Here is a 6,403-nt window from a genome sequence, read left to right on the forward strand (position 1 = left end):
ACAGTTGTGTTTGCCTCTCAATATTTTGTAGTGTACTACCAGGAACACAAAGAGCATGTATACTTATGACTGTTGTTATAAGTTAGAATCCAAATACTGGGCTAACAGTGAAACACTTTCCTTATAATTGGTGTGACTTTTTTTTAATATGTGTCCAAGCTTTCTAAAGAGTCAGTGGAAGTTTTGCCAGAGTTTGGAATGAGGGATATGGCCCTCACCATGTGACTACTAAAAACACTGTACAATATTGTGTTGTTATGGTTTTAAAATTCAATGTTCTACTGGACTTCTTAAATATATAGTGGAACCTAATTGTACCGAATACCTAAATAATGAATCTCCATTTATAGAGGAGTAGGTTAAAAGTCTTAAATACTTTCAATATACACTGCATATGAAAATTAAAATTTCAGTTATGGTGAACTTCTACATATAGTGAAGTTCTTCTGTTAAAACAAAAATGAACCAAAATGGGCACTAATGTACTGCAGATAGTAAATATCATCAGTATGAGAACTATCATGGAAAAACAGAGTCTGATCCTGCTCTCACTGAAATCTTCCAGTGACTCCAATGGGAACAGGATCAGCTCCATACCCAGCACACCCCAATAGAAATATTCAAATTACTATAAAAGTTTTATTGAATGTGACATCTCATAACACAAAGCACCAACTGCACAAACGGTTCCCAATATTATCAGGGAATTATTTCATTCTATTTGTAAAAGACATACGTAAAGGAATGTTTTTCTCACATGTGCTAATCCTTGGCAAATATGAAAGGTGTGGAAATCTGGTCAATTTTCAACTTGTAGTCATATGGCTGACCGGGGCATCATACTGGAAATGACTGTTAGTTGGCTGCCACTTTTTATTTAGTATATATTCAAAGACACCTTTTGTGAGCCAAAGATATATATTTTTTGCAAGATGAATCAATAAACTTAAAACCATTACAAGAAATTAACCTATTTTAAGTAGCATGTAAATAATGTTATGTAAGTAAAAAAAAAAACAGACAAAAATGCTGTATCTGTGCAGTTAATTGTACTGGGTCTGTAATTTACTACTCATGTAGGGCTTGATCCAACTCCCACTGAAGTCAACAGAAGTCTCCCCGATGATTCCAATGGGAGCTGGATCAAGCTCTTATTTCAGAGTTCATGCATTTTACCAGCTTAATACAGTTACATGCTTTGCAAATCTTTTTTCCATTGCTGCTCATGGAGGCATTCAACAATTTGCTGAGAAGAATAATTATGTGAGAAAGCACAAACCACATTACATAAACATTAAATATACCCTTGTGACTACCACAAATATTTGAAAAAAATATAGTCCAACTCTGGAAAGACAGATTTATTTTTGTTTCAAAATTTAAACTAAGCATTGCAAGCAAATTAATTGGATAGGTTCTGAATTATAATACCAGTGATATTCAGCATAGTAAAAGTTTTACAAGCAGACTGTTGTGAATAAAAATAAATAAACAAATCCAGACTGATTTTATGACTGCCAGTAAAAGCATTTTAAGTATATAACAATACTTTACTCACACAAAAGGTGATCCCTTTTGTTTAAATTGAGACACTAGAATGATATAGGTAATAGTTTGTATTGTAACTCTCTGCGCTAAAACCAAAATGCCAGTCTAAAACCTTCAGTCTTTTGAATACTTTAGTTTTCCACAAACTGTAAGTTCAAGACAAGGATACACAATTTAGCATGATTAATTAAATAAATATTATATAGATATAAATAGCATCTTAAATTATATGATGTACATAATATGGAGTGTTTATAAATTACTGGTATAACGTTTTGTATGTGATGCCTATATCTGACTGGTACAGTAAAGTTGGTGGAAACATATTGATATGCAATCCTTATATCATGTATGATTGGCTTTAACATATTTATTAAATGATAATTATTTTAAATAATAAATGGAACTACACCTGCTCTGTTAAGACTGTTCCAAAATGTGCAATATTTTTTTCCTCTAAAAGCCCACCCTTCCTTACGCAGCTTAGTGCCTGATCCTTGTACTTAGGCCATTCAAATGTCAAACAAAACATGGTATTTTAAAGCAGAATACTTCTTGTTACACAGAAAACCTCTGTCCAGACACATGTTCTACTTCCCTGGCTTGTAAATATGAATTATGAATCAAGTGTATTTCTAATATGTGACCAGTTTGAGATTACCACTGGACAACAATCTCTGAGGGGGTTCAGTCACCAGGCTCATTCCATTTGCTTCTGTGAACAGTGAATGTTCCCAAAATCTACTTGAAATAAGATGAAGGAGGAGATATACCGAAATGTTTGTGTGTTTTTTCTCAAATCAGAAGTGAATATCCATATGCTTCTGCTGTTGTTGGAAATCTCGGCCTTACACCATCATAGTTTAAATTTTCTGACTGGATGTTAAACCTCTGAAACATCATTCATTTGCCCTAGAAAGTGCAGATTTGAATACATGTTCACTTCTGCACAAACTTGAAGAACTTTATGAATAAAATGAACTATTCCCATAGTTTCTGAACCCTGGTCTTGCATTTAGGTAGTGACTTTTGAAGGTATAGCTCAATACTGAACTGATGAGGAAAAAAAGCTGACAGCAAGGCATGGTTTTGCATTTCTGTCAGTTTTATTTGGAATTATATCCAGCTTGGGAAAAGCAGCCAGCTACCCTTCAAATTAATGGTCAGATGATTTAGATTTATTAAATGTATAGCTGGAATCTTGTTTGTAAAATACATGTAAATAAGGAAAGGGGTGTGTGGGCGTGCCTATATTTTGCTAATGTGCACATTTTTCAAAGTTAATATTATTCATTCAGGACCAATAATTTACTAACAAAGTTATGATCTTAAAGCAAATTTGGCTACAACTCCAAATGGAATAACTATATTTAAATAAGAGGTCAAATTCTGTTCCCATTTAACTCTGTGGCCAAACTCTCCTTGGCTTCAGCAGAGACAGACTAGCTATAGACGTTTTGCCCCAGTGACGAGTGCAGAATTGGGCCCATTTCTCAACCTGCTCTGCACACCTTTCCTCCATACCGCGAAGAGGGATTGTCTGCTTATATTTGTTTAGTCAGTGTACTACAGGATGGCGCACCTTGACAAATGCACCGCTCTCTATGAGCTGGGTAGCACATGTTCAACAAATGATTTATTAAAAAATGAACTGTTGTTTTCCCTTCCTTCTGACAGCAAATTAAAAACAACAAACAACAAAAAAAGTCTCAAAAGTTGCCCGTGCCTTGTCATCTGAGTAAAGTCCTGCACAACTTCACAAGATAAACTTTGACAAGCTCATAAAGCCGTGTGGAGTTTCGTTCTCCTTTTAACGCAGGACTTTAACTTGGCTGTAATGTATGCTTCATCCCCCAGACAGTTGGGAGATTTAGATTACTATAGCATGTCAAAGAATTTCAGTTAAACCCCTTTAAGTAATACCAATGTTGGTATGTATATAGACACGCATACATAATTCATGTATGTATGTCTATATCAAATATTTAGTAATAAATAGATTGACACCCCCACAAAAAAATCCAGGCGCAGGATACGTCTTGAATAGCGTTTGGATATTTTCTCCTGATGGTGCAGCGCCTTTCTGATGGCTCGTTTATTAAGGGAGTTACACATTTTGCAATTATGGAAATGTTAAAATAAGAAGAAACCACATCAAAGATACACAGTTGGATTTTGCGTAGAGAAAGTAAAAGCACATCACTCCCATTCTGCTCTTATCTTAAACCATGTGCAAATTCCATCTGTATTTTTAAAAGTGTAACCCTATTTGTTACCCCTTGTAAGTCTTTGGAGCTTTGCATTTGATGTACACAGCGCGTAACACTTCCAGCATTGCTAGAGAGTAAGAAAATAACACCACTTGTTAGCGTAACTGGGACACTAGTTTCACACACTTATTCGGTGCAAGGGCTTCTAAGAACGGAATTCATTAGAATGCAATTATTGCACGTATTTATAACCAGCACGAAGTGATAATGTGAAAACTTTTCGAGAACCGTAAAGTGCCATGAACTTGAGGGTGCTAAACAACTACAAAGATCGGCTTCTCCATTGTGATTCTCAGTCCCCTTTCCTCCTGCTGCTCTTCTCTCCTGAACTTTGTAAAACTTTCAGACCTACAGGGATAACTGTTTCTCTGTCAGTGGAATCACGAGGCTGGGTATCAGTTTACTCAGATAACGATAGGATCTAATTTATCCAATCCCCATTTACAACCCGTTTCCTACTAAGGTATGTCAGCCAAAGGGCAGCTATCCTCTTAATGTTCATTTTCTTAATTTAAAGAGAGAGGGAGTAATTCAAATCCAACCTCATCTGAGTAATGGTGAATTGTATTAGGTCAGGGCTGTGCGCTGTGCTTTTAAAAAGAATTGACAAATGAATGTATAGGTGGCATTTTTGCTGTATCTGAATGATTTTAAAGGACAGATTTTTTTTAAAAGCGCAGGTTTTTCTTTTTTTGCAAAAATGGTTTTGATTCCTCGGATACCTGGACAGAGTGGCATCAGGGTGTGTGTAACACTTGGGAGCGTTCATTGAACAAATCAACCCCGAATCATTATTGGATGTTCAAAAGTCCCCGTGTGGCAGCTGCATACTTTGTGTCGCTTGTTATGGTCTGATGTGTACTGAAAATTTAAAGATCAGACTCAAAACACAGCCTGGCTCTCCCCATAACAAAAAGTTGCTTTGCAGACGGCAGGGAATGGTATTAGTGCCATGGCTACTGCCTACGCCAGCGATGATTATTTGGTCTGTTTGCTCCCATTCAGAGTTAATACACGACAATAGTTTTACTCTGTGCTGCTTGACGTGAAACCACTGGGGCCGGGCAATTCTGCTCAAAACAAATAAAACGTCCACACACACACACACGGAACAGCGAGCCGAGCTGTGCGAGTTTGCAATGGAGAAAAGCATCACTTACCAGGGCTGGATTCTAGGGCTCGGCAAACGCTGCCAGGAGGGATGAGAAGTGAAAAACTGAAAGGAAACGCAAAAGGCCGAAAGTTGGAAGAGGGGATTTCGGGCGGGTTGCGGAGGGGGGGGGGGGGAGACACGGTGAGTAGAGTCAGGGGGAAGCGCGAGCACGGCGCTCCTTGCTCTCCCTGGCCGCCACCAAAACAAAGATCCGGGAGCAAGGCTCTGCCAGATCTACACACACAGATCAACGGAGGGCCAAACCGCAGCGGCTCACTCACTCCAGCTAGCGGAAAGGGTTAACTCTCCCGCGGGTCAGGCTAGCCCCTGCCAAAGTTATTTTGTAAACAAATACGCCTGAAGGTAAAGGTTCGGGCGCCTTGCAAATAGCGAAGGGGCGAATGATTGAAAGTGGAATTTAGCATGCAAAATAATAGTCATTAATAAAAATATCGTTCCACTTGTCTGCATGTGGAAGCCACTTTCTCCCTGCTTCTGCCCTAAAATCGGGCGAATATTTTACTCTTCCCGACTTGGCAAGTCTGTTTCTGAAAAACGTGACTGTCTGAGACCAGGCGGAGTTTGGGATTAACAGGAAATACCCATTCTAAATCAACTCGAGATGTGAATGAGGAAAGAGACAAAACTGCAATAGTCTTTACAAAGCACAAACATGGAGACCCAAGATTAAGAGGACCTCAACAGTTTTCTTCAGAGTTAAATTAACCCAAAGTGTTTTCCTAGACATCTAACAATCATGTGACTCAGGTGTGTGGGCGTTCATTCGTGTATTTCCTCTTAAACGTCATTACAGCCCTTCGTGCCACTAAAAATACCAGTGGTAGCTAGGTTTGGCTGCAAGAAGCCTGATTTGAAAATTATCTTCGAGCTAAATTCTGCCCTCGGTGAGATCCCCACCGAAATCAATGCTATTGCATGGGTGTAACCTGAGGACGGGATTTGGCCCTTAATGTGCATTAAAATTAATACAATTAATTAAGTTCTTCCGCCTTATTTAGCACCTTGTAGGTGTCTGGTTTGAATGGCTGAGTCTCAGAATATATCTTGGAATATGTGGTGGGGGAAACAGAGCGAGAGAGACAGAGTCTTCAGGCAGTGGATTGTCACTGGATAATTTCAACACAATCTTGCTCCACCCATAATAGCCATTTTGCTAACTTTGACATTGGATGCCACTAGCTGGATTTGCCTCTTCGCACTTGAAGACTGAAAACAGTCGTTTAATGAGAAATCTGTGTCAAGGCACAGGTGTACCTGAAGGTTCTACTGTATGATATTTGTGGGTTGTTTCCTACAGAAATCATTTCTTACAGACACAGAGCATTTCGAAAAATCTCATTAGTAATGTTAAACTAGCATATTTATGTTAACCTGGTATGTAACTTTGCTATCACACAAAAGGCTTAAAATC

General features: G+C 38.3%; 1 long non-coding RNA gene across 1 annotated transcript in view; it reads right to left on the reverse strand.

The window, feature by feature from the left end:
• The window catches only part of LOC142073177 (uncharacterized), a 54,415-nt gene extending 48,952 nt beyond the window's left edge, over positions 1-5,463 (reverse strand). The window contains exon 1 of the long non-coding RNA XR_012669884.1: positions 4,979-5,463. This is a non-coding gene — a long non-coding RNA (uncharacterized LOC142073177). The remainder of the gene's footprint in view (positions 1-4,978) is intronic.
• Positions 5,464-6,403: the final 940 nt, after the last annotated feature.

This window comes from Caretta caretta, chromosome 9 (assembly GCF_965140235.1).
Source record: "Caretta caretta isolate rCarCar2 chromosome 9, rCarCar1.hap1, whole genome shotgun sequence".
Classification (NCBI taxonomy): domain Eukaryota; kingdom Metazoa; phylum Chordata; order Testudines; family Cheloniidae; genus Caretta; species Caretta caretta.